This window comes from Panthera tigris, chromosome D1 (genome assembly GCF_018350195.1).
Source record: "Panthera tigris isolate Pti1 chromosome D1, P.tigris_Pti1_mat1.1, whole genome shotgun sequence".
NCBI lineage: Eukaryota > Metazoa > Chordata > Mammalia > Carnivora > Felidae > Panthera > Panthera tigris.
Window position 1 is genome coordinate 54,870,315 of NC_056669.1, and position 22,648 is coordinate 54,892,962.

Consider the following 22,648-nt stretch of genomic DNA (forward strand, 5'->3'; position numbering starts at 1 on the left):
CTGTAAATACATTTTGTTTTCCTTATGATTTTTTGATTATTTTTTAATGTTTATTTATAAAAGAGAGAGAGAGAGAGAGAGAGAGAGAGAGAGAGAGAGAGAGCAAGCGGGGGAGGGGCAGAGAGAGAGTGGGACAGAGGATCTGAAGCAGGCTCCATGCTGAGAGCCCAATGTGGGGCTCAAACTCCCAAACCGTGAAACCATGACCTGAGCCGAAGTTGGAAGCTCAACTGACTGAGCCACCCAGGCACCCCCTTATGATTTTCTTATGACATTTTCTTTTCTCTAGCTTACTGTATTGTAAAAATACAGTATATAATACATAAAACATACAAAAATATATTAATCAACTTATCTTATTGGTAAGGCTTCTGGTCAACAGTAAGCTATTAGTAGTTATATTTGGGGGAGTAAAAAGTTATACATAGCTTTTCAACTGCATGGGTGGGTTGGAATCCCTTAACTCACTATTATTCAAGGGTCAACTCTTTTCAATTATATCTCAATATAACTGGTGGAAAATCCCCCCCCCCCACCCCGCCTCCACCAAATCTAACTATTTCCAAGTAACTTAACTGAATCCTAGAACAAAATTCAAAACTATTTCTGGTAATACAAAAAATATCCAGCACCCAACAAGGTAAAATTAAACACAATATCTGGCATCCAATCAAAGATTACCAAGCATATAAAGAAAAAACACAACTCATACTGAGAAAAATAATCCAGGGAAACCAATCCGGAACTCATACATATGTTAGAATTAGCAAACAAAAATTAAAACAGTTTATATAAAAGTCTAGAAAATACAAACTAGAAAGAAGATCAGTGGTTATGTGGTAGAGCAGAGGTAGAGGGAACAGTGGGAAAGGGAAGACTTACAAAGGGACATGAGAAAACCTGGAGGTGATGGGTATGTTCATTATCTTGATTGTGGTGATGGTTTCTTATGTGTATACATATGTCAAAACTTAGTTTGCACACCTTAAGTAGGCACACTCTGTTGTATGTCAACTATACCTGATAAAACTGTTTTTTGTTGTTCTGCCTCTAGGGAGTAAAATTAGAGCATAGAGAAAAAAGAGTTAGGGAAAGGTACTGCTTTCTGGTTTTTTACAAGCCTTTTTTAGCATGACCTAGATTTTAATCTATTTTTTAATGTACTGGATTTTTATATTTTTAATTTATTATTTTGATAAAATAAAAACTAATTCAGGGTGCCTGGGTGGCTCAGTCGATTAAACATCCGGACTCTTGGTTTCAGCTCAGATCATGATCTCGCTCTGTGGATTCGAGCCCCAGAGTGGGCTCTGTGCTGACAGTGCAGAGCCTGCTCGGGATTCTCTGCCTCCCTCTCTTTCTGCCCCTCCCCTGCTCACAAGCATGCTCTCTGTCTCTCTCAAAATAAATAAATAAACTTTATTTAAAAAATTAAAGAAACTTTTAGGAAAGGGAATGAAACAGATGGAGAGAATTTCATAGATGTGGTAAGATTTGAGCTGGAACCTGAAAGGAGAGAAAGGAACTGAAGTCTACTGAGCCTATTAAGTATCAGGTACTGGACTTCACAGTACACACATGCTAACTTGCCTCTCACAACAACCTTGTGAAACATTGTTACCTCATTAAACGAACAATAAAGTCAGGCTAAGAGATTATACAATTTACCCAAATTCTCGCAATAAACAAATGGCAGCACCAAGATTTTATTCCAGGTCTATCTGTCCTTACAGCCAACGTTCCCACCCACCCCCCTTTTTGCTAATGTTTATTTTTGAGAGAGGGAGAGAAAGAGAGAGAGCACAAGTAGGGAGGGGCCAAGAGAGAGGGAGACACAGAATCCAAAGAGGCTCCAGGCTCTGAGCTGTCAGCACAGAGTCCAATGCAGGGCTCCAACTCACAAACTGTGAGATCATGACCCTGAGCTGAATGAAGTCTGAGGCCTGACCAACTGAGCCACTCAGACACCCCCTCCTTTTTTCTTTTTTAAGAGAGAGAGAGAGAGGGAGCTCCAGTGCATGAGCAGGGGAGACAGGCAGAGGGAGAGAGAGAGAATCTTTTTTTAAGTTTATTTATTTTTGAGAGAGAGAGACAGAGAGAGAGAGAGAGAGAGCAAGCAGGGAAGGGGCAGAGAGAGGGGGACAAAGGATCTTTAAGCAGGCTCTGTGCTGACAGCAGGGAGCCTGATGCGGGGCTCAAACTCACAAACAGCGAGATGAAGACCTGAGCTGAAGTCAGATGCTCAACCACTGAGACATCCAAGTGCCGAGAGAGAGAGAGAGAGAGAGAGAGAGAGAGAGAGAGAGAGAGAAAGAGAGACAGACAGAGACAGAGACAGAGACAGAGAGAGAGAGAATCTTAAGCAGGCTTCATGCTCAGCAAAGACCCCAACGCAGGGCTGTGACCGTGGGATCATGACCTGAGCCAAAATCAAGAGTTGGATGCTCAACCAACAGAGCCACCCTGCTGCCCCTAAATGTTCTTCCCTTTAAATGCACAAGCACAATGTTTGCACAAAGGTCCTTATTGATGTTTTAAAAATTATATCAGAGAATATTCTATTAAAAATGTTTTATGCCCCCTCCCTGTTTGTGCTTTATCTTTCTCAAAATAAACATTAAAAAAAATTTTTTTTTAAATGGGGACACCTGGGTGCCTCAGTCGGTTAAGCATCCAACTCTTGGTTTTGGCTCAGGTCACGATCTCACAGTGGTGAGTTCAAGCCCTGCATTAGGCTCTGCGCTGGCAGTGTGGAATCCACTTGGGATTCTCTCTCCCTCTCTCTCTGCCCCACTCATGCTCTCTCTCAAAACAAATAAGTAAACATTAAAAAAAACTTTTTTAATGTTTTAAGTAAATTCCCAATTGTACAAACAGCAAAGTAATTTGCCAGGTGGAAAATATAAGGTGGGGAGCCAGAAAAATTGATGGTTACATATTTAAACAGTAGTTACCAATAGCTTTAAGTAAACCTACAGAACATGTTGAATACCGTGCCATTCAGAAGGGCCCTAGCATTCAAACTAACAAGAATCTTTACTGATGGCTGAGATAAAGGAATTGAAATACACCCAAAAGTACAGATAGTATTAAATTTTGCTGAGATGTCAATACTACGGAGGTCAGAAACACATTTCGAATAACCTGGAAGGCAGGGGGTAGGAGAGAGTCCTACAAACTATAGGAAACTCAATTAAAGGTCAACGCAAAGTTTCACAAATTAGAATGAGGAACACAAACCTTAAATATAGGCTAGTGTGAGAGACAGAATAAGGACAACTGTGAGAGAAAGATCCAAAGGCAGAAAAATGACAGTAGACTATTCTTGGGGAAAATCTGAATATACTATCTCAAAGCAAGATTTAGAGGTAAAAATGGAAAGAGCTGGATAGTGGTCATCCTTCTCTCTGCTTTAATTCAGCATCTCTTTGGACTGTTTACCTATTTGTGGCACCCTACTTTAAACAAACAGATCTTAAATACTGAGAGAAGAAACTAAAATAAAGGAATCATTTACTTAATTAATAAAACATGTCATATGAGAAAGGCATGATTCTGGTCTTTAAATACCTGAAGGACTGCTAAATTACAGGTGAATGAGGTGTAGTGCAGTTGTAAAATATAACAATTAAAATCAATGAAGTTACAGAGAAGCAGATTTCCACTCAATATAAGGCAAAACATTCTAAAATTAGAGCTGTCCAAAAAAAAGTGTAATAAGCTGCCTTATTTTGGGCAGGGGCCATGTCTTACACTTGTATGCTTCTCCCTTAGCACAATACCAAGGACAGAGCAGGCACTCCAGAAAATCTGACAGAATGAATAAATGCATGCACGTATGCTCAGTGAAACCAGACTATAATTTTTCCTTTATCCTCTGGCATTATTCATAAAAGTACATGTTTCTTCTCTTTTGATTTAACAATGGTTATAGCAGACAGCAGCTTGTTTTGCTAAGCTTTACATATGGAGAGAGATGAAAGAATGGATGAATTAAGAAAAGACAGGGGTGCCAGGGTGGCTCCGTCAGTTAAGGATCTGATTTTTGGTTTGGGCTCAGGTCATGATCTCACAGTTTGTGAGTTCAAGCCCCATGTCGGGCTCTGCTCTGTCAGCACAGAGCCCGCTTGAGATTCTCTCTCCCTCTCTCTCTGTCTGCCCCTGGCTCTCTCTCTCAAAATAAATAAATAAACTTAAAAAAAGAAGAAGAAGAAGAAGAAGAAGAAGAAGAAGAAGAAGAAGAAGAAGAAGAAGAGAGCATTAGACATACTCTTTTTATGGTATTTTTATACCATATTGTAACAAAAGAAGTGAAACTGAATTTTACATGTTTTTAATAGCAAATGCATCCTTGCTATGAAACATAAAGAAATTTACACTCCTAAATTTCCTCCCGCCTCTCTTCCCCTATTTACTTACTTTTATTAGTCATTTCCACATTGTCAAAGACCATATATTTCACATTGTCAAGGATTACGTTTAGCTCTGTAAGCCACATTTTCCATTCTTGTGCTTTTTTAAATAACAGCTTTATCAAGATATAATTCACATATCACAAAACTTACCCTTTTCTGTACAATTCAGTAGTTTTAATACATTTACAGAGTTGTGCAATCATCACTAATTTTAGAACATTTTCATCAGCTCAAAATGAAACCCACACCCATTAGCAGTCAACTCCCCATCTCTCCTTCCCACAGTCCCTGGAAACCACTAGTCACTTTCTAGGTCTGTGGATTTGGCTATTTTGGACATTTCATATAAATGAAACTATACAATATGTAGTCTTTTGTATCTAGCTTCTCTCACTTAGCATAATGTTTTTAAGGCTTATCTATGTTGTCGCATGCATGTGTCTATAACTTCATTCTTTTTTATTGCCAAATAGTCCATTGAATGGATATGCCACATCTTGTTTATATATTCATCAAGTGGTCATTTGGATTATTTCCATTCTTTGGCTATTATAATGTGCTATGAACATTCATATACAATTTTTTGGGTGGACATGTTTTCAATTCTCTTGGATAGATACCTAGGAGAGGAATTCCTGCATCATATGGTAATTCTATGGTCATCCTTGTTTTTAGCCTCAGTTCTCCATTTAATGGATATAGTACCTTTACTAGTTTTTTCCCCATGGCTGTTCTTCCCATTTTGCCTTTTTTTTTTTAATGTTTGTTTTTTTTTTTTTATTTTTGAGAGAGACAGAGCATGAGCGGGGGAGGGGCAGAGAGAGAGGAAGACACAGATTCTGAAGCAGCCTCCAGACTGAACTTTCAGCAGAGAGCCTGAGGCAGGGCTCAAATCCATGAACAATGAGATCACGACCCGAGCTGAAGTCATACGCTCGAGCTGAAGTCAGACGCTCAACCGACTGAGCCACCCTGGCACCCCTTGCCTTTATTTATTTATTTTTAATGTTTATTTATTTAATTTATTTTTTTGTTTTTTTGAGAGAGAGACAGAGCAGGGGAGAGGCAGAGAGAAAAGTAGACACAGAATCTGAAGCAGGCTCCAAGGCTCCGAGCTGTCAGCACAGAGTCCGATGCGGGGCTCAAACCCACAAATCGTGAGATCGTGACTGAGCTAAAGTTGGACGCTTAACCGACTGAGCCACCCAGGCATACACCCCCCTTGCCTTTATTTTTTTTAAACAAGTTCTACTTGTTTAGATTTCATCACCCATCTTCACATAGTTTTTCAGGGGGTTATACGTGTTGTACTCCCTGACATCTTGAGTCCTTGAGAACATTGTGCTCTGCGTTTATTCTCAAAAGATGACTTAGCTATGTTGGGATCTCTCTTTCCTTCAGAAGTTTCTAAGTATTGTGCTGTTGTCTTCAAGATTGAACATTACTATGGAGAAGTTTGAAGCTAGCCTAAATGTTTCCCTTGTAGAAGACTTGCTTTCTTGCCTAGACTCCTGAAGGATTACTGCATTATACTTAAATCTATGTATTTTGGTAGATAATAGGTATTGAAATCAGAAAAAAATGCTATACCCACTCTCTCTACACAGCTAATAAAACATAATAAAGACATTATTGACTCCTGAGTCAGACTGACAGCTTGAATCTGTAACTGCAGGCTGTAGTGCTACACCTGTAATTTTTAATAGCATCAAACCATGTCACATACTTAGATACAAAGTCTAACAAAAAAGGTGTAAGACAAAATATTAATAAAACTCTAGGCAGGTTTTCTGGGTACAAATTGAGAAACTGATTTCAAACTTTATATGAAAATTTAAAATGCCAAGAACAACCCAGACAATCTTAAGTAACAACAAAATTAGAGTATTTACACTACTAGATATCATGGCCTATTAGCAAGAATAGACAAATAGAACAGAAAAGATCCCAAGAGCAAACTTGTATAGTCACCTGATTATGACAAACATGGCCCTGCAGTGTAGTAACAGAAAAAAATGCTCTCTTCTGGATCGACTAGATACTCACACGGGAGGAAAACAAACTTGGACCCCAAACTCACACTTCTTATACAAAAATAGATTCAAGATGTACTGCTGATCTAAACATGATAGGTACAACAATGTAACTTGTAGAAGGAAACACAGCAAAACATCTTGATGACCTTGGAGCGCCAATGAGTTTTTAAACAGGACACAAAAAGAATTAACCACAAAGGCAAAAAAACTATAATATCAAGAAGCTAAGGCTACAAAGTCAAGCTAAGACTATAAAGTCAAGAAGAATAAAAGGTTGTTTTCAAAAAGCTGATTTAAAGACTAATAGGTATGAAATTGTTTTGTAAATAAGGAGATATATAAATGTTAGCTAATTTAACTTTACTGACCAAAAAGAACGCACATAAAATGATCATGAACTGAAAAATTTTTGGTTAAAAAATGGTGTAAGTCCAAGACCAATCAAATTCTAAGTAGAAGTAATTTAGCCTTTATTTTCTATAATTCATTTACATTAACATTTTAATTTAAAATTTTAAAAATAATATAGCCACATTGTAGAAAATATATAAGGAAAAGAAGAGAAAAAAATCCATTATTTTACCATCTTAAGACATCCATTTTTATCATTTTGGTGTTTAAGGGAACCCTAACCAAACTCAGAGTAATTTGAACAAGAAAGGTTTATGATAAAGAATCATTAACTATGAGAGAAATGGAGTAACGAAAGATAGCCAGTAAGAAGTAAAAGGAGGCACCTCAGTCGGTTAAGTGTCAGACTCTTGGTTTTGGCTTAGGTCATGCTCTCATGGTTGTGGGATCAAACCCCATGTCAGGCTCCACACTGGGCATGGAGCCTGCTTGAGATTCATTCTCTCTCTTTCTCTCACCCTCTGTCCTTCTCCCCACCCCCCCCTCCCACAAGTAAAGAGAAGTCTACAGACTGTAGGAATAGCAGATATAAGGAACAGTCCACTATCCCTAAGACAGAGATAGAACAATAAAAGAAGAGGTCCCAGCCAGGGCTGAAATCTAGACCTTGTGGGAGAAGGAAGGCATGGCCATAGCTCATAGAACAGCAGAAAAGTTTCCTGTGGTACCACACCTGCAGAGCTTTCTGAAAATCCACCCTTCAGAACTTGTTCTTCATATGCCCTTCTAGGAGGCCAGGGAAGCTGATCACATCGAGTGGGGGAGCTACTGACTAGAGTAAAAACTGACCCAGCTTTAGGATCTGGGCACTAGGGGAAGCTTCATGCACTGTAAGAGACACATGCTAGTTAAGCCACTTGCACTGCAAGAGCTAGGCACTGGAGAAGCCAAGCCAGCACACCAGAACCAGGAAGGGAAACCCTTCCCTGTTGCAATGTCTTTCCAGTGCCCTCTACTGACAAAGTTTAACATTCTGCCAGCTGTCAAAAGAAACACTGAAAGGGCCCAGTTCCATTTTCACAGAGCATGCAATGAATGACGAATCTGGGGCTGACAGGTAATAAGCTGACAACTAACACAATTAAAACTATGTTTTCATCCATCAGGCCTGGGCATAACTATGGTTAGTGAGGGTTCCCCAAATACCAAAATGATAAGAATGGTTTTTTTAAGATGGTAAAATGATTTTCTCTCTTTTTTTTTCTATATTTTCTACAATGTGGTTATATTGGTTTTTTAAATTTCAATTAAACTATTACTAATATAAATGAATAACAGAAAATAAAAGCTAAATTACTTCCACTTAGAGTTTAATTGGGTTTGGGGTGCTCCCAGAAAATTCAAAGTTTTTTTTTTTCCAGGAATAAAAACCAGAGATTCATTCACATACTACACAATAAGTATACCGAAACATTAAAGCAAATTTTTTTTTTCATAGAATCCTGCTTGAAAATAGACTTAAGGAATTTTTTTAAATCTGAAACTATGATATTTTTATATCCCCAAACACAATTTCTTTTTATTCTCCCCAAAAGTAAATTTGAAACAACTCTGAATAAAGAAATAGTATGAAGACGTTTGCCTCGGGATGACAGTAGGTGGAGCCAGTGTGCAGGGCAGTCTCAACAGTTCTCCGTAATTTGGCCAAATACATAGAGCCCTGGGGCAACTGGGCAAACAATTGAGAGCTCCGTTGTATTTATAAGTGTATAACCACCACCCAGAACTAAAGATAAAAAAACAGAACCATTAAAACCTGGTAAAGCTGAAAAAATTATCTATATTGGTTCACTGCCACCGTGAGGAACCCTCTTGCACAGTTAGCTAATATACTAGATGAGTGAGAATTGTAACTGGTTTGAGCCTGAAAGCAACCTGGCACTTTCCCCAAAGCAAGTTCATTTTGTCAAGTATTTTACTGCTTATGCAAATGTTCAAATAATGTCAAAGTTTCCCAGAACTTCAGAGACTCTAGAGCTGAAAGAAGACAGGCAGATCACCTAATTTAATTTCCTCAGTTTATATCAGGCAACATTTTATTCATACCTACTACCACTCTCTAGCTGTGTTAACTTAGGAAACTTATTTATGCTTAAGACTTAGTTTCCTGACCTGTAAAATGAGGGGGAAACCCCAAAATATTTAAATTATTTAAATAAGTATGATGAAAACAATAAATATGACCCCCCAAAATCATTTCTCATATGACAAAGATCCACTGAACATTATGCAGAACTTCCACAATCTTGCTATGTTAAGAATTAAGTGCTGCCTGGGAATTGTCTTGGTACTTAGATCTGAGCTCAGAACAGCAGTCACAAGGAAGAAAGTCTGTCTTCCAACCCAGACCAATAACAAAGAAAGTTGCAGTATATGCTGGTTCACTCAGAGTTAAAAAAAAAAAAAAAAAAAAAATCATATAAATATTATAGTATTAGGTACTCCTCAGTATAGTATCTTTTAAGACAGATATCAGCATAAAAACAGGAAATCAATTTAGGTATGTCTTACTTTTTAAAAAATAATAAGCACAAATTCAGTTCAACTTGACAAACATTTATTAAGTATTTCCTATGGGCAAGGCAACTGAGATGGGAAATGGGAAGAAAGGTTAGCAGGTGAATAACCTTGGTTCCTGTCCTGAGAATGCATGTAGACAATTCAGTAGGAAAGAGAGACAGGGAAACAACTAGGAAGGGATAATGGCAGGACCAACAAGCACCCAACAACATACCCAGGGGAAGGGAGGGAACCCAAGAGGAGCTTCAGTATGCAGCTAGCATTTGAGCTAATTCCTGAAAGTATTTATATCACTACTAATACAAGAGTCATTCTGTTTTCTTTAGAGTGAATATAGTAGCTTCCAAAAATTATTTATGAAAACTCATTTTACATATTATGTTTTAAAACATACTTTCTTGGGGTACCTGGGTGGCTGAGTCAGTTAGGCTTCTGACTTCAGCTCAGGTCATGATCTCACTGTTTGTGGGTTCAAGCCCTGCATCCCGCTCTGTGCTGACAGCTCAGAGCCTAGAGCCTGCTTCAGATTATGTGTCTCCCTCTGTCTCTGCCCCTCTCCCTCTCACACTCTCTCTCTCAAAAATAAATAAAACATTTAAAAAAATTAAAACATACTTTCTATTTTCACTTTTCTGCATGTAAGTTATACAAAAATGTATGTTTTTAATTTTATTTTTTTGAAAAAGAGTACATACACATGTGCGAGCAGGGGAGGAGCAGAAGGGGATGGAGGAGAGAAAGACAGAGAATCCTAAGCAGGCTCCATACTCAGCACAGAAGCCAATGCAGGGCTTGATCCCAAGACCCTGAAATCATGACCTGAGCCAAAATCAAGAGATGGATACTCTACCCACTGAGCCACCCAGCTGCCCCTATACCCAAAATATTTTTAAGCCATTTATTATAACAATGAAGGTGTTCATATAAGTTAAAGAGGAAGTACATTTTAGGTTTGGGAAGAAAGGCCAAGTACATAGTAGTAAAGAGATAACAGAAGAACTTGGGAGCTCCACATCATTTATGGCTCAGATAAGCCATAGTCTAATAATATGGAGGTTACAGGGAAGGGGAAAGACTCCTAGCAAAAATATTATCTATATATAATGCCTCTTTGAAGAAGGCTCAAAGATGAGAGCTGAGAATAAACAATTAACAGATAAGAATGATGGAGAAGACATGAAGAAGAACAAGGGAAGTAAGACCGTCTTGAACTCCCTGCAGAAGTATTTGGTTAAATGAAGATTTCAAATTGATACAAAAAGGTCAAAAAAGGGGAAGTTTCCTAACCATGTTCAGGATGAAGAAGCATTTTGAAATTACAAAATCAGAAAATAATTATTTTGATAATTCCTACTTCCTCTCCATTTTTACTGAAACCTTCTTTTCAGGGCTCAATTCAATAAAGTAAGTTTTGCTTAATCACCCTACTGAAAATGATCACTCCCAGCACTTACTGTTCTAACCCTTCATCTGGCACTTAGCACAGATAGCTCTCTCTTCACTAAATCAAAATGTAAGTATTTATGTCTATTTCCTTAAGTTAAATTTCTTGAGAGCAGCAGGCTTACATTCATTCACTCATTTGAAAACAAGTATTTACTAAGCATCTATTATGAAAAGCACTATGAGGGAATACAAAAGAAAACAACAGATTCTGCTCTCATGCAGATTAAACTAGTGCCAAATTTACAAAAAAGTAAAGGTATTAAAAGGCTAACAGACGTTAAAAAACGGGGGGGGGGGGGGGGGGGGGGTGGACCTGGGTGTCTCAGTCAGTTAAACTTCCGACTTTGGCTCAGGTCATGATCTCACAGTTCATGAGTTCCAGCCCTGCATCGGGCTCTGTGCTGACAGTTCGGAGCCTGGAGCCTGCTTTGGATTCTGTGTCTCCTTCGCTCTCTGTCCTTCCCCCACTTGTACTCTGTTTCTCTCTCAAAAATAAACATTAAAAAAAAACAACTAATAGACATAATTTTAGATGTAGTTCAATTATGATGTAATGGGAGTAATTCTTGACTCACAAATTAATCTCATGTATCAGATTTATCCTTTACTCAAAATTAATCTCACTACAATTTTTCACTCACTCTTCACTTACTTAGAGCTGAAATGCATCAGTTAAAAACCATGAACACACAAGTCCTGTAAAACACATTTAAAATTTTATACTAAATTAACTTTAACAAAAATACAGACTTTATTATTATTAAAATCTCACCAAGGACATCATCCCACATTTTTATGATTTATTTTCAATGTTTTTTACAGTGGCATAAAAAACTTAAATTGCCTAAAACATGCCACAAAAAAAAAAAAAAGTTTCTTAAATAGCTCATTCTCTCATATAGTAGACACAAAGGAAACAATTTTTTTTTTTCTCACTGCCCTACTGCCTCCAGTTACTCTGATCAAGACTCCCAGGGATCCCTCTCCAAAGATGAGTGATCTGGATTCCATAACTTTCTTTTTCTTTAATGATGTATCACTGCTTTCTTTAATCCAGAAATAGAGATCTATCATTTTTTTAATGATCAAATAGTATTACATTGTCTGGATATAATTTACATAATCAATCCCTAATTGGTAGACAGTTATTTCTAGGTTTTTACATTGAAAAAAAGTACTGTAAACATCTGTAAAAAAAAAAAAAAAAAACTGTAAAAAAAAAAACCGTAGTTTTTTAGGGCTACCATAATACATGACCACAAACTGGATGACCTAAAACAACAAAGATTTATTCTTTCACCGTTCAGGATGACAGAAGTCAGAATATCAAGGTATCAGTAGGACTGGAGGCTCTGGGGGAAAAACTGTTCATGCCTCTCTCCCCTTGTGGTTGTTACTAGCAATCCTTGGTGTTCCTTGGCTTGTAAACACATCACTCCAATCTCAGCCTCCATCTTCACACTGCCTTCTCTGTGTGTCTCCATGTGATTGACTGATTGATTGACTGATTGACTCATTTTGAGAGAACAACAGAATGCAAGCAGTTAAGGAGCAGAGAGAAGGAGAGACAGAATCCCAAGCAAGCGGGGTGTTATCAGCACAGAGCTCAACGCGGGGCTTGAACTCATGAACCATGAGATCACAACCTGAGTCAAGATCAAGAGTCAGATGCTTAAGCAACTGAGTAATGCAGGCACCCCTGTTTTCTTCTTCTTATAAAGATATCAGTCATTGGACTTAGGACCCACCCTAAATCCAGCATGACTTCATCTCAAGATCTTTAAATTGTATCTACAAAGACCCTATTTCCAAAAGGAAATAGGTCACATTCTGTGGTTCCAGGTAGACATGAATTTTGGGGAGACACTATTCAAGCCAATACAACATCCTTGAACATACTTGTTTATTCATTTTACTAAGTTCACAGGATGAATTTCCAGGAGTAGAAATCTCCTCTTAGAGAAATTGCCCAGCTTCCTTTTAGAGTTGGCTCCTTAGCTCCTGCTGGAGGAGGTGGCAAGTTATAAGATCTTCCCCGTTCCCTTACCCCCTCAACAAATCTCACACTAATTCCAGACATTGTCTGGAAAATCAGGATGCAAATAAAAATGACACACTTTTAAGCACGCATACCGGAAGGTGGTGTAAAGCTAAAGCCAAGCCATCCGTATTTAGGCCAAGTATATAATGAAGCAGAGAAAGCTGTTTTATAGAGAAAGAAGAAAAAGGCAGATGGGCAGATAGTAGCAGATATTAAACACCATATGGTAGCAGAGACTGTAGAGAGTAATCTTAGGAACTATAAAATGACCTTCCAGCTCTAAAAATAGCCATTTTTTTTTTTTTTTATGAATAGAAAAACAGTGTATGCCCAGCGGTGCCCGGGTGGCTCAGTCACTTAAACACCTGACTCTTGATTTCAGCTCAGGTCATGATTTCACAGTCGTGGAATCGAGACCCACGTCAGGCATGGAATCTGCTTGGGATTCTCTCTGCCCCTACCCTACTCTCTCTCTCTCTCAAAATAAAATTAAATAAATAAATAAATAAATAATAGCCTTATAAATCTGAACAGTTAAAATTCAAGGTGAAAACAAAAGCATACAAGAAAGTCACCTACATGTGCCTTATACAATGTCTACATGAGTTTAACAGTCGTCTTTGCTCCCAAAAATATAAAAGAGGCAAACAAAGAAACAGAGATATAAATGCACCAAGAGCATGTCCACTAAAAACAAATTCGCGGGGCGCCTGGGTGGCTTGGTCGGTTGAGTGTCTGACTTCGGCTCAGGTCATGATCTCACAGTCCATGAGTTCGAGCCCCGCGTCAGGCTCTGTGCTGACGGCTCAGAGCCTGGAGCCTGTTTCAGATTCTGTGTCTCCCTCTCTCTCTGCCCCTCCCCTGTTCATGCTCTGTCTCTCTCTGTCTCAAAAATAAATAAACGTTAAAAAACAAAACAAAAAAAATTCTCTATTAACAACACAGGAAATAATAAGTGTTGGTGAGGATGCAGAGAAAAGGGAACCCTCTTACACTGCTGCTGGGAATGCAAACAGGTGCAACCACTATGGAAAACAGCATGGAGGCTGCTCAAAAACAGAATTACCCTAAGACCTAGCAATTGTACTACTAGGTATTTACCCAAAGGATACAAAAATACTAATTTGAAAGGACACATGCATCCCAATGTTCATATACCAGCATTATCAACAATAGCCAAATTATGCAAAGAGCCCAAATGTCAATCAATTGATGAATATAGAAAGAAGATGTAGTATATATATACAATGGAACATTACTCAGCCATACAAAGAATGAAATCGTGCCATTTGCAATGATGTGGAGTGGAAATACAGAGTCTAATGCTAAGTCAAAGAAGTCAGTTGGAGAAAGACAAACACCATAGGATTTCACTCACATGTGGAATTTAAGAAGCAAAACAAATGAACATGGGAAAACCAAGAAACAGTCTCTTAATTATAGAGAACAAACTGATGGTTACCAGAGAGGAGGTGGTTGGGGGTGGGGGGTGGGGGGGAGATGGGTGGAACAGGTGATGGGGATTAAGGAGGGCATTTGTGATGAGCACCAGGTGTCGTATCGAAGTGCTGAATCACTAAATTCTATACCTGAAACTAGTGTCACACTATATGTTAACTAACTAGAATTTAAAGAAAAATTTGGAAGAAAAAAAATTAGCTAAATAACACAGGTTTCACAATAAACTCTTTGATATGGTGTCCAATGAGTTGTAATTTACAGAACACTTTCAAGTGCAGAAATAATAACCATGTAACAATACAAAAGTTGCCAGACAGAGTATATTGGTATTTCTCCTAAGAACTGATATTTGGCCCAATCTGTCATAAAGAATGTTTACTTCCTGAATTTGTACCTTAGAATATATCACCATTGTGGGAGAGGAGGGTATCTTTAAAGTGGTCGGAGAAGCTTTAAATAACTGGGATATTAAACTGGCTGTCTAACATCCCAGTTATTGACTGATTACACTGATCCACTCCTCCTGTAGGAACAGTTGACAAAAACGAAAGAAAAAGAAATTCAGATCAAGAGTTGGATGCTCTTCCAATTGAGCCAACCAGGCACTCCCACACCTTTTATTTTAATAAAATAAATGAACTATTACCGATACAATCAAAGTCACCTATCTCTCCAGTCCAATTCCTCTTCACACATTTCCAGAGATAATGGCTAGTGTTAATTCGGATGCATAATTGTAATTCACTTAAAAATTATTTTACATATATGTATATCCATAAACATAGTTTTGTTTTATTTTTATCTAAATGGGATAACTGTGTATATATTATTCTGTAAAAAGTTTCTATAAATAAAAATTACAATTGAGAGTTCCATTAGATAATTACACTAGTTCATTTCTTTCAACTGGTATATAGTATGCTTTCATTGGAATATACCAAATTTTATTTATCTATTCCCATACCACTGGACATTCTAGGTTTTTGTTTTTTTATTAAACGATATTTCAGTGAACATCTTTCTTTACAGACATTTATATAAGCATCTTGCTCATTGCTTTATATGCATATAGAACAGTCTTCCTAGTCGGGGAAGAAGAAAAGGAAAAGAGGAAAGAGACGGAAAAGAGTCCTGAGTGATCATGGGAGGCAGCAGAGCAATGAGCAACGGATGGGAATGTTTACTAGAATAGAGTTCCCTTATATTCATTCTCACTATCACTGCCGTATTTCAGGGCCACTTCACTTTTATGAGGTTTAAAAAAAAAAAAAAGAGTAAAGTAAGAAAAAATAAAAGAACAATGCATATTCAATGTATTCTTCTACATGAGGGGAGTCAACAAATATTTTTTTTACTTTTGATAGAGAAATAAACATAGGTTCAATATATTTTATTTTAATTTAAAGTAGGTTCAGAGAATAAAAATAAATTTTATCTTCTAAATAACTTTTCAAAGACATGGAAGTATTCATCATATTCACTGAGAAAAATAAAGCCACAAAATATTACATAAGGAACAGTCATATTTTTACTTAAAAAAATATGTGTGTGTGCATATAGAAAGAGGGAAAAAGAAAGTGTGGAGGACATACAGCAAACAAATTAATTGGTTATAAGAAACTTTCCACGAGGCCACAGGTGTGGGTTGAGGGTGAGGTCGAGATGCAGGAGTTGGTACCACGGAATCTAAGCCACCGCCTATGCAGTTCGATTGTGCCTCAAGGGCCTGCATGGGCCAGGTCTGACGTTTACATTTCATTTTGTAATACAGTTCTATGGCAGAGTGATTACTGGTGCTTTTCATTTTCTTTTTCTGCTTCTGTGTATTTTCTATATTTCTCTTCACAACATTTTAAAGAGTTGAACCATTTATTTAAGTACTTCACCAAGTCTAAACTACGCACTTCATGAAAATTTTACCACTCTTTCTCCCAGGCTTAACATTGTGCTTGGCATATGGAAAGCAATCAGTCAATGTTTGCTGGCTGATTCAAAACGTTCTACAATAAGAAATTAATTACTTTCTAATAAAAACATGAAAAGCTGTTTCCGCAAAGAAAATCCATATGAACATAACATCAATTAAAAAAAAATACATGGGGTGTCTGGGTGACTCAGTTGGTTAAGCAGCACGGAGCCTGCTTGGGATTCTCTCTCTCCCTCTCTCTCTCTCTCTCTGCGAGCCCCCCACTCACGTTCACTCTCTCTCAAAATAATAAATACATATATACAACATACCAGAATGGACTTTCACAGAAAATGGTATCAATTCATTAACCCTTAGCTTCGCATAATTGATGAAAACTTCCCAGAAGAGATAGTATCTGAGAGTGCCTTAAAGGGTGAATAGGAATTAGGCAACTGTAGAGAACAATTTTCAAGGCAGAGATAACACACAAATGTGCAGAAGCAAGAAAGAACATGGTGTACCTAGGAAACCATGACAAGTAAATTTATTATGTCTAGGGGGCAAGTTGTGTCAAGAGACACAGCTACTTTGATAAACTGGAACTAAGATAAGCATGGATAACGTGTCTATGATGTCCTCACCAAATTACGCAAAGTTTGAACTCTATTCCAGACAGCAAATGTTGAGCAAGTGATGAAGAGGAATGATAGAAACGAGTAACTTTAAGTAAGTAATCTTAACTGAAGTAACTTAAAGATAAGCTTGATAGAATAGATGTACTAGGGAGGGGACAAATAAGATATTACTGCAATAATCCAAATAAATGATGATGAGGGATCGAACTAAGATGGCTGCAAAATGGGAAAGAGGGAAGAGAAGGCATGAATGACTAATTCAAGAGTTTTCTATGATGAATGAATATATTCCTAATTGTTATTCCCAATTGGTTATGCAAAAGGCAACCAAAAGCATATAAATGTGTATTTATTACTTTGCTGAAAAATAAAATGTCAAAAGTGTTAAGAAAGTTACCCACTTCCTTTCCATAGAAGAAAGAAGAAAATAACTTTAAATATGCAGGGCCACTACCATGAATATTTCCAAAACAGATTTTTCATTACAATAAGGTGCTCAGGATGGTGGTTGGCAGATAGTAAGTGCCAATAAATGAGCTGCTATATTAATATTGTTTTTAATATTACCAGAAGATCAAAAAATGAACTAATTTTTCCCTAGGAATCTGTATATTCTTTAACAAATAGTGCTTCCTCTTTAAAATCTTTTTTTTTTTTTAATTTTGAAGTACAGTCAATATATGATGTTAAGTTAGTTTCAGGTGTATAACACAGTGATTCAAAAGTTTTATACATTATGGAATGCTTACCATGATAAATATATTACAATATTATTGACTATATTCCCTATGCTGTATGCCTCCTTGAAATCTTGTCCTGAGTTCTCAGAATTTAAATCTTCCCTGCTGCCTAGAATATAAAGAATTCATAAGATTTAATTGTTGAAAAATAAATAAAAGAGGAAGTACATAAAACTATTTAGCAGTGGTAGGGAGGTCACCCATAAGGATTTTATTTTATTTTTAATGTTTATTCATTATTTTTGAGAGAGACAGAGTATGAGTGAGGGAGGGACAGCAAGACAGGGAGACATAGAATCTAAAGAAGGCTCCAGGATCCGAGCTGTCAGTACAGAGCTCAAGATGGGACTCAAACTCACAAGCTGTGGAGATCACGACCTGAGCGGAATCAGCCACTTAACTGACTGAGCCACCCAGACACCCTACCCATGAGGATTTTAAATATGTCTGTGCACAGGGTAGGGCCCATTTTCTGCAACAAATAATTATATCTTCTTACTTCCTGCCAAAATATATTCTATTAAAACCCCTCTGCAAAGAAGCAGCCTCCAAAAAGTGAAATGATAAAGACTATGTACGAGTGGACAAATCCTTTTTAGTAGGCTAGAGCGACATTTCTCAAACTGTGGTTTGTGGAGGTTAATTATTTTCATAATTCTAAGAATTCATTACCTTATTAACTGCATGGACATTTGTACTTGTTAGAAATAAGCCCATTGACCCAATCAAAGGAGTGATGCAGAGACTTGGAGCACAGTAAGTTTTAACCAACATTCTTGCAAAAGTGCATGTCTGATGGACAGGTACACTCAGGGCAGTTACAGCAGACAATTTATCTCCTAGCATGCAAGCCCCTCCCCTGATTCCTCACTGGACGAGTACTACAGAGATTACAGCCTTACCAGGACCTCACCTATACCCATATAAGGCAGAAAGTACATTTCTGTACTTTCCAGTACATTTGACTGGAACAAATGTACATTCCCTGAGGTGATGCAGACTTTCAGCCCCTCCTCCCTTTGTTCTTTGGAGCATGCTCATTACAAAGCCTGGGAAAATAAGCCCGTGAAACAGAGAGAGGAAGAAGAACCAGGAAGTGAAGTATCTAAAGGTTTTGGACTCCATTGGGTGGGGAGGGGGGGATGGTATATATTTCCAATAGGTTGTAAACCTATTGTTAATTAGACAGCACAGCTTTTATTTGCTATTTCTGAAAATGAATCATCTCCTTTACTTCCCACAATCATTCTCCTTTTTTAAGTTGATTCTGTTTTCATTTATATTTCCTTTATTTTTGAGGTCTCACTCAAACATGTTCAGCAAGTGGTGGCTCTCCTCCTCAGAGTCAGGTTTATCTTCCAATAATAATAGTTTATTTGGGGCATAAGGCACAGACATTTGTTTTATAAGGCTCTGGTCAGCCCCCATTTCTCTTCCCCGTTGTTCCCTCTCAGGTCCTACCCTTATTGGCTTGATAGCTCTCAGTGCGGAACTGTCCATTCCTGATTGGCTTGATTCCATTGTATGCGGGGTGGTCGAGGGCCATATATTCCTTGTGGGTCATACATTCTAAGGTCTACTACTTACTTTTAGTTCGGTCTTTTGTCAAATTCCTGAGGGAAACCTGAAGGGCAGTAGGTGGTGTCTGTTACATTCTTAAGAGGAAACTTATGCCCAAGGTTCCTCTTGGCAAGGGGGTTTGCTGTGGTCAGACACTCCCAGAATTGTTCCAAAATATGTGTTGTTTTTTTTTTTTCCCACACAGGGACCTCAGGTCCTAACCTTTCCGTCTCTGCCTATTGAATCCTATTTTCCTATCATATTCCCTGAACACATGACTCCTAACTGCCATTAGGAATTGGGATGACAACCCATCTTAATTGCTTCCTGCTGAAAGGGGATAATGACAGGAGAACAGTAGTCAGGACAGGTTCAGAGGTCAATCCAGAGGTCCAAAATAATGGGAGGGCATTTGGAACATCTGGGCTAGCAAAATTTTCTTGGATGTCTTGTTTTTCTGGCATATGCAATGCCTTCTACAATGACATACAAAAAGAACTAATTAGACCAATAAGTATTAATATTCCAAATGCAAGGGCACCTGGGTGGCTCAGTCAGTTGAGCGTACGACTTCAGCTCAGGTCATGATCTCACAGTTCTTGAGTTCAAGCCCCGCGTCCAGTTCTGTGCTGACAGCTCAGAGCCTGGAGCCTGCTTCAGATTCTGTGTCTCCCCCTCTCTCTGACCCTCCCCTGTTGTCTCTCTCTCTCAAAAATAAATAAAACATTTAAAAAAAAATTTTTTTAAATACCCCGAATGCAATGCCTCCTAGGGAGGAGGTCATACCATAGGAAGAAAAAACACCTTGTAGCCATCCAAAAAGTCTCTGACATGTCTGGTCACTTTTTTTTTTTTTTTTTAATTTAGCTATAGTTTTTCCTCCCTCTTCCATATTTATTTGGATATTGTGATATTGTTGGTTAGAATAATGAAGCACATGTATGGAAAGAACCTAAATGTCCATCAACTGATGAATGGATAAAGAAATTGTGGTTTATATACACAATGGAGTACTACGTGGCAATGAGAAAGAATGAAATATGGCCCTTTGTAACAACATGGATGAAACTGGAGAGTGTGATGCTAAGTGAAATAAGCCATACAGAGAAAGACAGATACCATATGTTTTCACTCTTATGTGGATCCTGAGAAACTTAACAGAAACCCATGGGGGAGGGGAAGGAAAAAAAAAAAAAAAAAAGAGGTTAGAGTGGAAGAGAGCCAAAGCATAAGAGACTCTTAAAAACTGAGAACAAACTGAGGGTTGATGGGGGGTGGGAGGGAGGGGAGGGTGGGGGATGGGTATTGAGGAGGGCACCTTTTGGGATGAGTACTGGGTGTTGTATGGAAACCAATTTGACAATAAACTTCATATACTGAAAAAAAAAAAAAAAGAATAATGAAGCACATGAACTAGTTTTTGGTTCTGAATCCTCAAATCTTCCTTTGGCCATCCAGTTTCCATAGGAACAACTCCATGAGGCATATTTAATTTTATCTCAAGGGAAGATTATTCTTCAATACCCAGATTACTATAATAGGTAATTGTTATCTGTCCTGAAGCTAGTAGCACTATAGTCCCTAATTTAGTCATAATCTCTCTTTCTAGCAATGGAGTCGGACTCTCTGGAATTAACAAAAAAAGAAAAAGAAAAAATCAAGTTTCCCCATATGCACCCTAGTGGCTGAGAGAAAAATTCAGTCATAAGTTTTCTGGAGATGCCTCTAACAGTTATGCTGCATTTGGATAGTTGGCTAGGAGTGGAAAGGAGGACAGAAAAGGTGGCTCTCATGTCAAGAAGGAAATTAATCAGTTTTCCTTCTATATCCAGAGTTACCTGAGGCTCTGGGTTTCCAATATAGGTAGTTGGTTTAGGGGAGCCATTGTAAGAGCCCAAGGCCCGTCAGTCCCTTTCAGGGACACTGGTCATCTGAGCCCTCGAAGATAGAGATACCCAAGGGCATTCAGATTTCCAGTGATTGTCTCCACACAAAGGACATGGCTTATGGGGTTTCAACTTCAGTTGTCCCCTCTGGGGACATTCTCATTTCCAGTGCCCTGAATGGCCACATAAATGGCACTTTGGTACCAGGACGTCAGGAAATCTGATCTGACATAGTACATAAGGCTGCAGCTAAGGCCTAAGATTTTTTTTCTTAAGCCTCCTTTCCTGTTCCTTATTCTCCTCTTGATCTTGGTTGTAATATACATGTTTGGCAGCTTGTAAGAGTTCCTCCAGGGTCCTTTCCAGGCCAACAGCCAAATTTCTGCGGCTTCCTTCGAATACCTGGGGCTGACTGACAAATTTGTCCTTTAGAATTGTCTCAGCTTCGAGGTGTGTAAGGGGACATAGCTGTACATTTAACCTTAACCTTTCCAGGAAGGCCAACAGGCTCTTGTCCTGTGTCTGTAAAATAGTGGATAATTTAGCATAATTTAAGAGTTTAATCTTAGACCTCCTTAATTTCTCCAAAACACCAGCTTGAAAGTAGCACCGATACCATTCCCCAATGGGATTATCATGGTCCCAAATAGGATCTTGGGACAGAACTGCCTGAACCCCCAGTAGGGAACTGGGAGTTCCCAATAGGACCTCCAGTCCCATGATAATTAAGGAGTTATTCATCCCCATATCTCTCAGCCGCTGACAGAACACCATGCTTCTCTGTCTCATTAAGAGTCTGATTCAACAAAAGCATTATATCTTTCCAGGTCAACTCAAAAACATACCTAATATTCTGAGAAGCCTCTATGTACTTATCTGGATCATCAGAAAATTTACCTAGATATTCTTTTACCTGTCTTAAATCTTGCAATGAGAAAGATACTTGTAATCTTATTATGGTGGTGCCTCCCTGTGTTTCTCCTTCCAGCACTCTAGCTTCTTGCAGGGGAAACTGCGTGTTACATTATGGGGCAGGCCTGGATAAGGTGGGCAGCAGGGAACAGAAGTGCACGTTTTTTTAAGTCTGGATATGTAGATCAAGGACCCAAGGGGGAGGGGGTGGACATGGAAGACTTCTCTTCCTCCTTCTCTAGGTCTGCTTTGGATACAGGCAAGAGGCCCTGAATTGTTTCCCTTCCTGATTGCTAGACTTTGGAAAGGGTTGTCAGTAAGCTAGGATCAACCTTACAGCGCTTACATATATCTTGATTTTTTTTTTTTAAGTTTATTCAAATTTATTAATTTATTATTTCTGAGGCAGGGGGAGGGTACAAGTGGGAGAGGGGCAGAGAAAGACACAGAATCTGAAGCAGGTTCCAGGCTCAGCTGTCAGCACACAGCCTGAAGCAGGGCTCAAACTCACGAACTGTGAGATCATGACCTGAGCAAAGTTGGATGCTTAACTGACTGAGCCACTCAGGCACCCCTATGTCAATTTTTTCTTAAGGCCCAAAAACACTGAACATTGTCCCATGAATGGGACTTCTTCCCATTTCCCCTCACATTTGCAAAACAAGTCCAATTGTAG

General features: G+C 38.3%; 1 protein-coding gene across 5 annotated transcripts in view; it reads right to left on the reverse strand.

Annotated features, from left to right (window-relative positions):
• Window positions 1-22,648, reverse strand: part of ACER3 (alkaline ceramidase 3) — a 167,094-nt gene that overhangs the window by 113,004 nt on the left and 31,442 nt on the right. The window contains exon 2 of one of the 5 annotated variants that reach the window (XM_042957535.1): window positions 14,725-14,853. The exons of the other annotated variants lie outside the window; for them this stretch is intronic. The gene's annotated coding sequence lies outside the window, so the exon portion shown is untranslated. The remainder of the gene's footprint in view (window positions 1-14,724; window positions 14,854-22,648) is intronic. 5 annotated transcript variants of the gene reach the window in all.